The 10,509-nt window shown below is 41.3% G+C and overlaps 1 protein-coding gene and 1 pseudogene across 8 annotated transcripts in view; both read left to right on the forward strand.

Annotated features, from left to right (window-relative positions):
* MAGI1 (membrane associated guanylate kinase, WW and PDZ domain containing 1) overlaps window positions 1–10,509 on the forward strand; it is a 692,842-nt gene that overhangs the window by 343,808 nt on the left and 338,525 nt on the right. The window lies entirely within an intron of this gene.
* LOC103275487 lies at window positions 3,680–4,147 on the forward strand (annotated as a pseudogene).

A 10,509-nucleotide genomic window follows, 5' to 3' on the forward strand; every position in this document is an offset into this window, starting at 1 on the left:
GGCCAGGAGTGACCAGTGCACTCCAGTCTAGGCAACAGAGTGAGACTCCAACTCAAAAAAGAAAAAAGAAAAAGGACATGATTGAGACCTGAAAAATAAGAAGTCAGCTCTTTCCAGAACAAGGGCAGGCATTTTAAGTCGGAAAAGGTACAAGGTCCCTGCAGCTGGGAGGACCAAAAGGGAGGATCTCCTGGACATCCTTCCTGTTTTTTCTTGGCTCATACATATCCTTATGGTTGGATTCCATCAGCATGAGCTCTGTCTGCTGTCTCTCTGGGTCAAGACTGGCAAGCCTCTGCATCATTTGGTGGGGAGAATGCCTGAGTCAGTTCAGGGCTTTCTCTCAACAGTCTCCCACCCAAAATGCCTCTTGTACTTATTAACATTTTGTCTTTCTTACTCTAATGCAGTTCTCTCTGACCCTCCTATTTTCATCTCACCAGTTACCTCTGTTGAAGAGGATTGTCCTGGGGAATATATGAGAATGGATCTCACATGGCATTTATGTATTAATAAGATTATTAGTTTGGGGGCCTTCTTCTTCTTCCTGTGTAATTTTTTGTAGTAAATGCCCCTCTAATTTGCTAAATATTTCCTCGAGCATAAGCAACTTTATATACAAAAGAAATTTCTCATTTTGTACCTGAATGTAGTAGCTCCTAAAACATACACATGCAAAAAAAAAAAGTAATTCAGTGGGAAAAATAAAATACAAAGAAAGCCAATTATCTCAGTCTGTTCAAGGAGACAGCCAGCCAGAGCAGTGAGCAGTAATTGCAGTATTTTATTATGGAAGTCTTTGGTTGTATTTAATAGATTTCTTCCTTTCAGTACATTTGTTTTATTACCCTTTAGAGGGCCTTGCTTTGAGAAGCGCTGCTCAGGGGTTAGTCACAGGAGCATAAGTTAGGGGAAATTGTTGGGGTACCTGCTAATTGCAGCATATTACAGCTACTTCCAGGGGTGGCTGGGGAGGAACTGAAGACTCAGCCAGAAGCAAGTGTTGGTGTGGCCAGCAAAAGTTTTTTGTTTTTGCTTTCTGATCCCTGAGGGTAGCTCACCAAGCTTTGGTTTACTCATCTGCAAAATGAAGTTGATATAATCTACCTTCTTGGGTTGTTGCTGTGAGGACAAACCTAGGGTGGTAGTGATGGGAACAGTTCATGTTTTTGAGCACTTACTATCTGCCATGCATTTTCTGTGCACCATGTCATTTAATCCCCACAACAGCCTGGTGAAGTAGGCATTGTTATTCCCTTGTTCCTATAGATTAAACCATGGCAGAAAAAGATCAAGTGATTCACTCAAGGTACACTGCTTATGGCAGTGCCTAGCACATACTTAGTATTTATTTAATGGCATGCTTAGATATAACTTTTTAAAAAAATAAGTAATTTGAGTATATTACAGAGCATGGGAGGTCAGATTCTCAATGCCTCTTGTTTTCTGTTTAGTTAGTTATCTGGCTCCATTTCACAGCACTAATTTTCATCTTTAGGTTTTTTGGTTGATTAAAAAAGCTGTTATTATTTTTGCTCATTTTTTGCCCTCTTGTAAGTGTTCTGAATGTGAATGCCCTGTTAAAACTCAACATCTTCTGGTCCTCTTGGATCAGACTTTATATGGTTTCTCTATGGAGGCCTACCAGCTTTCTTCTTTGGTGATAGAACAGTAGATGTTTCAGATAAGGCATTCAATGTCTTCCAAGAAATGAAGATTATAGACATTCCCCTATTTCCTCAGGTTATCATTATCTTCAGAATTTCACTTGGCCTTCCTGGAAACATGGTCAGTTCTTGTATTATATTTCATATTCCCGGTGTCTTGGAACTCAGTTGTACACGGCAGTAAGGACGAGGGCCCAAGTTCTAACTCTGCATTTATAAATGTTGCATAATCTTAGGATACAATTTTCTTTCTTTCTTTCTTTTCTTTTTTTGATTTGGAATCTCACTCTGTCGCCCAGACTGGAGTGCAGTGGCCGCTCCCGGCCATCGCAGCCTCGACCTGCTGGGCTCCGGCGATCCTTCCACCTCAGCCTTCCGAATAACTGGAACTACAGGCGCGTGCTACCATGCCCGGCTAATTTGTTTTTTATTTATTGTAGAGATGAGGTCTTGCCAAGTTGCCCAGGCGGGTCTCGAACCCACAGGCTCAGGCAATCCACTCACCTCAGCCTCCCAAAGTGCTGGGATTACAGGCTGAGCCACCGAGCTTGGCCACAGGATACAATTTTCAACCTTCTCAAGTTTTAACCTCTGTCTTAGTTCTTTATTCTGTTGCTGTAACCGAATATCCAAGACTAGGTAATTTATTTATTTATTTTTTGTTTTTTTTTTTGAGTTGGAGTCTCACTCTGTCGCCCAGACTGGAGTGCAGTGGCCGCTCCTGGCCACCGCAGCCTCGACCTGTTGGGCTCTGGCGATCCTTCCGCCTCAGCCTTCCGAGTAGCTGGAACTACAGGCACACACTACCACACCCGGCTAATTTTGATTTATTGTAGAGATGAGGTCTCACCAAGTTGCCCGGGCGAGTCTCGAACCCGCGGGCTCAGGCAATCCACTCACCTCAGCCTCCCAAAGGCGTGGGATTACAGGCTGAGCCACCGAGCCCGGCTAAGACTAGGTAATTTATAAAGAAAATAAATTTATTCTTTATAATCCTGTAGGCTGGGAAGAGCAAGGCTAGTAGGTGCATCTGGTGAGGGCCTTCTTTCTGGTGGGCACTCTCTGCAGAGTCCCAAGGTGGCACAGGGTGTCACATCATCAGGGGGATCACAAGAGACAACCATACTGGCTTTTACAACAGACTCACTCTTTCAATAACTAACCCACTCCATGGATAACGCATTAGTCTATTAGTCTCTTTGGGCAAAGCCAGAAAGTCCCACTTCTCAACATGGCTGCATTGCAGAACAAGTTTCCAACACACGAACTTTGGGACACTTTCAGACCATAGCACCCTCCTTATCTACAAAATGGGAATGGTAGAGATGATGATGTTGGTGGTACTAGCCACTTGACAGGGTTATATGGATTATATAAAACCATGTAGAGTAAGTCAAGGTCACTCTAGGCTTTTATTCCTCCTCAAATAACATAGCTTATCTTTTCTGTGTTCTACTTTTCCCTCGATGTCTAGTTTGCCTCACAGTCTTCCTTCCTTCCATTCTTTTTTCCTTCTATCTGTCTAACAGTCTATCCATTCATTTATCCCTTCTTCCTTCCACTTAAACTCAAGTACCAAAAAGATGTCTTTGAGCCCTGCATGTACAACAGTGAACAAAACAGATGCAGATCCTGCCTTCACCAAGCTTACTTCTCCCATCCTCTCCCCTTTGTTCCTAGGAATTTAAAGAAGATTTTCATTGTCTAAGGCAGGGATCAAAGTTTGGGAGATGGTGACCCATTTGGGTTTTCCAAGGAGGGTGATGGATAGATTGGAGATGGAGGTATCTGCCATGCTACTTGAGCAGGAAGCACTGAGCTGGTTGTCTGGCTAGGAGGTTGAAGAGAGAGGGGAGGAATGTTGTCCAAAGGATAACAATCACATAAAACATATTAGGAGAGGAGGGAAATAGAAAAACAGAAGGAGCAGAAATTGGGCATCATTGTCAGGGGTCACTTAAAATAAAGATACACTTTTCGATCCGCCATCTGCTGTTGGGACCACTGCCAAGATGCAGATTTTTGTGAATACTCTTACAGAGAAGACAGTCACTCTTGAGGTTGAATCCTCAGATACAATAGAAAATGTAAAGACCAAGATCCAGGATAAGGAAGAAATTCCTCTTGATCAGCAAAGACTAATCTTTGCTGGCAAGCAACTGGAAGATGGACGTACTCTATATGACTACAACATTCAAAAGGAGTCTACTCTTCTTCTTGTGTTGAGACTTTGTGGTGTTGCTAAGAAAAGGAAAAAGACTTATACAACTCCCAGGAAGAATAAGCTTAAGAGAAAGAAGGTTAAGCTGGGTGTCCTAAAGTACTATAAAGTGGATAAAAATGGCAAAATTAGTCGCCTTTGTTGAGAGTACCCTTCAGATGAATGTGGTGCTGGAGTTTTTATGGCCAGCTGCTTTGACAGACATTACTGTGTCAAATGTTGTCTGACTTATTGCTTCAACAAACCAGAAGACAAGTAATTGTGTATGAGTTAATAAAAGACATGAACTAAAATAAATAAATAAAATAAAGATACAGTAAGCAATGGGGGGGGTATGTTTTGTATGAGGAAATAAAAAGCAGTGCGTGCTATTATAAAAGAGAGGTTCATCTTGTGCATGATAAGGGTGCTGGCCTAGAATATCATCAGCATTAATGCCAAGAAGTAAGGTATGCTGTCACCGGCTACAGTTTCACAGCCATAAAGATGTTCATCTATATCGTAGCATCTCTGTATATGTTTCTCTTGTTTTGTATAGTTTGCCTTCCCCTCCTCTTCCTGCTCCCCTAGGTGTTTCAGTTAAAGCTATAAGTGCAGCTGTATCTCCAGTGGCTAGAGCAGCACCAGACCTAGAGCGAGCACCGACACATACTTTTGAATAAACGAATGAATGCCAGCTGAAACTCAACATGCAGGCAGATTGAGAAATGGATGATCCTACAGTTTATAAGACACTGGTGTGATTTAACAGTTTTGACAGTTTCGGAATTGTCCTATCAGAAGACAACGTGACAGTTTTCGAATTCTGGTCTTTGTAGATTTGGGACAGTCTTATAAGTGCCAGAATTGACTTTCTGGGAGAGGAGAGAAATGATGAGCTACTGTGACAGTGGGCTGCCACACCCAGCTTTAGTCAGAGTGACTCTGCTTTTGTCTGATTTATGTATCTGGCTTCTGCATAAGATCTGACTTAAAGAATGATTCTTCTGCTAAAACATTTAGTATTAGATGTGAAAATTCTTCAACTGCAGCAGTGCCATGGTGGTCTCTGATTTGGTCTCCTTTCTGCTCCTTTCAGTAATTCTCTACACTGGAGCCAGAAGTATAAACCTACCCATCTTGCTACTCCCTCTGCTTCAACCACCACAATGAATTGCTATTAATTATAGACAGTAGTATCTACCGTTTATTGAACATGACTGTGTCTTAGCATCATTCTAAGCATTTTATGTTTATTAACTCATTTGATCCTTTGCTGGTTGGATAGAGTGCTATAAATCCCCATTTTATTGGTGAGAAAATTGAGGCTCAGAGACATTTAGTAACTTATTCCAAGTGATAGCTCATAATTAATCTGAGAATAAATGCCAAACAGGATTCTTAAGAATTCCTAGACTTAGTCGGGCTCGGTGGCTCAGCCTGTAATCCTGCGTCTTTGGGAGGCTGAGGTGAGTGGATTGCCTGAGCCTGCGAGTTCGAGACCCGCCTGGGCAACTTGGCGAGACCTCATCTCTACAGTAAATCAAAAAATCACCTGGGCGTGGTAACGCATACCTGTAATTCCAGCTATTCGGAAGGCTGAGGCCAGCAGATCGAGGCTGCGGTGGCCGGGAGCGGCCACTGCACTCCAGCCTGGGCGACAGAGTGAGACTCCAACTCAAAAAAAAAAAAAAGAAAAAGAATTCCTAGACTTTTTTGTGTCCACATCCCTCTGGCAGCCTGTTGAAACCTAGGGAAGCCATGTCAGAATATTATTTTTAAATACATAAAATACATAACATTATAAAGGGATCAATTTATTTAAACATAGGTAGCAAAATATTGTTAACAAATTTATAATATGTGGATCATGGAAGTAATATATGAGTGTCTCTAAATATGTTACATAACAAGATCTAGAATCAAGTAAAATAGCTTGATGTGGTGATGAGTACAAATAAATTTTAAGGTGTCAGCAGAAGCCCTAACGTGATAATAAAATACCTTTAATTTCTATTGATTAAAAATTTGAAGATACTGCTATAATACTATTGTGATTTGTTACCTACATTAATAATTGGAAGAAATGCTGAATTTCATTAAAATATAGTGAAAATAAGAATGTCATTTTTTTCCATCCAAGTTCTCAGACCCTTGAACTATGATCTTTCTAATAACCTTGTCTTGACTTCTACAGCCTGGCCTCTGAGTACCTCACCAGCCATGTGTCCTCCTACACTCCCTTGCTTTCCTTTCCCCAGCTACACTGCTTACTTTTCTCCTCCAGAGGACCTTGGCACATGCTCGTGCTTCCTATCCTTTCTCAGTTTACTAACTCCTTTCCTTCCCATTTTAGATCAAGTGATATCCCCTGCTAGGTCACTGTCTATTTCAGCACTTATTGTTGGATCTCGTGTATCAAGTCAGAGTCAAAGGTCTGTGTTTGTTTGTGTGATGATTACTTGAACAAGGTCTTTTTCTACAGATAGAGGTTAAGCTTTATGAGTATTTTAGTTTGCTTGGGCTGTCATTACAAAATATCATAGATTAGGGGGGCTTAAATGACAGAAATTTAATTTTCCACAATGCTGGAAGGGAAGAGTCTCTGATCAGGGTGTCAGCAGGGTTGGTTTTTTTCTGAGACCTCATTCCTTGGCTTGCAGATGGCCATCTTATTCCTGTGTCATTACATGGTGTGTGTGTGTGTGTGTGTGTGTGTGTGTGTGTGTGTGTGTGTGTGTGCGCGCGCCAGTCTCTTATTAGGACACCAGTCATATTGGATTATTGCCCACCCTAATGACCTCATTTTAATTTAATTACTCTATAAAGACTATCTGAGAATACAGTCATGTTCCGAGGTGCTCAGGGCTAAGACTCCAACATATGAATTTGGGGAGGGAGGAGGCAGTTCTGCCCCTAACATGAGGGAAGAAGTATATTTTTGCTCACCACTCTATCCTGATCACCTAACATGGCTCTTAACCCAGAGTATGCCATCAATAAACATCTGCTAAATGAATGAATTGATGCATGCAGGCAAGCAAGAATGAATGAACAATACCATACTTTGCTGACCACTGAAACTTTGAAAACATGGATTTGTATCACATTTTCTAACACTGATAGATTTCAGTGACCGCTTGTTCCTTGTGTTCCATGTTTCACTGTGCCTAAATTAGTACATGTGATCTAGGACTGTCCAGATTACATTTAAATAAAAACAAAAAAAACATCGTATACCTATACTTATACTTATCTACGTGATTCAGCTCAAGTAGGGTTAGAGTCATGAAATTAAATCACTAATACAGAATATTTAAATTTCAACTCTGGAGTAATTAGCTGTGACTTGAATTTTATTCTGTTCAATTCTGACTTGAATTTTATTCTGTTCTGTTTTATTTTATTCTGTAGGGTTTTCACTTCTATGAGGAGCTAATTAGGTTGTAACTGGTTTAAGCACTTGTTTTCTGGAATGATTTCCATCCAGTTATGCATACCTTTTTCTCTTTGCTCAGATGTAAGCACAGGTAGCCACAGCACTCTCAAACACAAAATTGAGAAATGTAACATAATGCTGACAGTATAACTTCTGGAAGTATATCACTTTCTGATATGCTGGGGTAGTGGAATTAAAATTCTGTTAGACTTGGAAAATCAAGGTTCTTATGTTTTTATCAATATAGCAGTAAACTGGGGGAGCAGTAGTAGAAATGTGTTTAAGATGGAGCTGATGGACCTTTGAGTTCAGCGTTTTCCCAAATGTAATATTCCATCAGATGTTACACTGATATTTACACAGTTAAAAATAAGTAAAAATAATAATTATAAACGAAGGGTATGTGATCAAAGAAGAAAAGCAGTTTTCTTAAACACAGAGCATCACAAAGTCCTTACTATACTAATGGACATTTTGAGTTTCCAAGAGGGGGAGATGAGATTCAGATTTTGTCACACACATTTGCTCCCAAAACTTTTTTTTTTGAGTTGGAGTCTCACTCTGTCACCCAGACTAGAGTGCAGTGGCACGCTCCCAGCCACCGCAGCCTCGACCTGCCGGGCTCCGGCGATCCTTCCACCTCAGCCTTCCAAGTAGCTGGAACTACAGGGGCGTGCTACCACGCCTGGCTAAATTTTTGATTTTTATTGTAGAGATGAGGTCTCGCCAAGTTGCCCAGGCGGGTCTCGAACCCTCGGGCTCAGGCAATCCACTCACCTCATTCTCCCAAAGCACGGGATTACAGGCTGAGTCAACGAGCCTGGCTTTTTTTTTTTAACTGCATGCGGAATGGCATCTGAATCTTTTTTTTTTTTTTCTCCTTAAGGCATCAGTGTCTTGAGAAGCATTTTAAAGATGGTCACTCTAGACACTCTAAAGTGAAGCGCACATTTGGCTAGTTTGTAAGTGGGGAATATTGATCAGAGTTTCATCTTTTACTTCTCAGCATATCCTAATATTATATCATGGTATTTCTTTTTTTTTTTTTTGAGTTGGAGTCTCACTCTGTCGCCCAGACTGGAGTACAGTGGCCACTCCCAGCCAACACAACCTCGACCTGCTGGGTTCCGGCGATCCTTCCGCCTCAGCCTTCCAAGTAGCTGGAACTATAGGCGTGCGCTACCATGCCCGGCTAATTTTTGATTTATTGTAGAGATGAGGTCTCGCCAAGTTGCCCAGGCGGGTCTCGAATCTGCAGGCTGAGGCAATCCATTCACTTCAGCCTCCCAAAGTGCGGGATTACAGACTGAGCCACCGAACCTGGCTATATCATGTTATTTCTTTGACATCATTTCAATTATCAGCTGTTCGCACAGACCATTATAGTAAAATTTTGTAGTTCTGGCTCTAAGGTTTTTTTTTTTTTTTTTTTTTGGTGGTTGTTTGTTTTTTACAAAACTCAGCAGTTTAAAAAGCCCTTGAAAACATTTGTGTTAAAATGTTCCTCGAAAGTGTTAGAAAGCCAACTCCAGCTGGCTAAAGCAACAAACTGTGTGGAATTGTGTCCAGAGAGGGGTTTTAAAACTAAGAGTGTGTTGCCAGGACTCAGTTCTCTTTGTCCTTCCTCTGTATTCATTTCTCTTTCTCTGTATTCCATTTGTTTATGGAGGAACATCTTTGCCTGTGTAAGCAAATAGACTCCATCTGGTCTACCCCACATTTGCAGTGGAAATTGAACTTTTCCTTTGCATTATTTCAACAAAGTCCCAGATTTAAATCTCCTTGGTCTGCTTTGGTTCCTGTGACTCCTAACTTTTCACTTCCTCCTACCTCTGTGGTAGGCAAAGCTGAACTGTATGCCATCTCTTGTGCCAAAGTGTAGGCTCAACCTCATTGAAATCACATGCACTGAGCCAGGGGAAGTGCCGTGGGATATGGGTCCCCCAAAGAAAATAGAGGTGCTATGGCCCAAAGCAGCAGAAATGCATGACTAACAGGTAAAAAGGATAGATATCCCATACACCTGACTTTAGCCTGTCAACTTGTGAACATCTTTTTTTTCTGTAAATAGAATGAAAAAAATTTTAGTTAATTGACCTTATAGTTATTTAAGCTGCAACTAATTATGTTAAATAACTAGGTGTGAATGGAGTAAATAAATGGATGCATGCTCCAAAAATAAAGTTAACAAGTTCTGATAATTCAGTGTGGGAAACAAGTGAGGGGGGAATGCAGGGATGACATTGAATCTTCCAAACTGTGTAACTAGACTAGGGGTTTCCTTTAACTGTGAGCTTTTCTACCGGGGGAACTGTGTCTCTTTCATCTTGATGTCCCATGGTCTGGCACATAGTTAATTCTCAATGACATTTTCTTGTAGAATTGGGAGATCTGGAGATTTTTTTGGGAAGGGATAGTGTGGGAGGGGATCATTAACTGAAGTAAGGGAGCAAAGGAGAAAAACTATATTTAAGAAAGAAGATACGCCGAGTGTGAATTTGAAGGTGAAAAGCGTTTGAGCTGCTGGTGTGTCATTTTAATAGAATTTGGCAGTTGGGACTATGGAATCCAGGTCCATTTTTTTTTATATATTTCCTTGTGAGAGACAGTAGGTGGAATACTTTATCATGTAAAAAGTCTGCTCAAGGGAAGCAGTCATGGAGCATTTGTTTTTTCTTGAAGACAATGATATCTGGGTCTCAGAGGGATTATGTATTTCTAAATGTTTCCTTTTGTGAGTGGCAAGTTGCATTGGATGCCACATTTTAGTGACATAACATCACATTGCCTCAGTGAGGACAATTTGTGGTGCAAAAATCATAATCAAGGAAAATTTGTATTTGTTGCTTGTGCAGTCATCTGCAGTTCAACTGTTTTTCCAGAGCTAGGGAGAGTGTAGAAAAATAAAGTTACAGGCTGAACTCGGTGGCTCAGCCTGTAATCCCAGCACTTTGGGAGGCTGAGGCGAGTAGATTGCCTGAGCCCGTGGGTTCGAGAATAGCCCGGGCAACTTGACGAGACCTCGTCTCTATAATAAATAAAAAATTAGCCGGGCTTGGTAGCGTGTGCCTGTAGTTCCAGCTACTTGGAAGGCTGAGGTGGAAGGATTGATGCTGGGGTGGAGCCCAGCAGGTCGACGCTGGGGTGGCTGTGAGCATGCCACTGCACTCCAGCCTGGGTGACAGAGTGAGACTCCAATTCAA

Source organism: Carlito syrichta, unplaced genomic scaffold (genome assembly GCF_000164805.1).
Source record: "Carlito syrichta isolate Samal-C Ts95f unplaced genomic scaffold, Tarsius_syrichta-2.0.1 Scaffold315490, whole genome shotgun sequence".
Taxonomy (NCBI): Eukaryota; Metazoa; Chordata; class Mammalia; order Primates; family Tarsiidae; genus Carlito; species Carlito syrichta.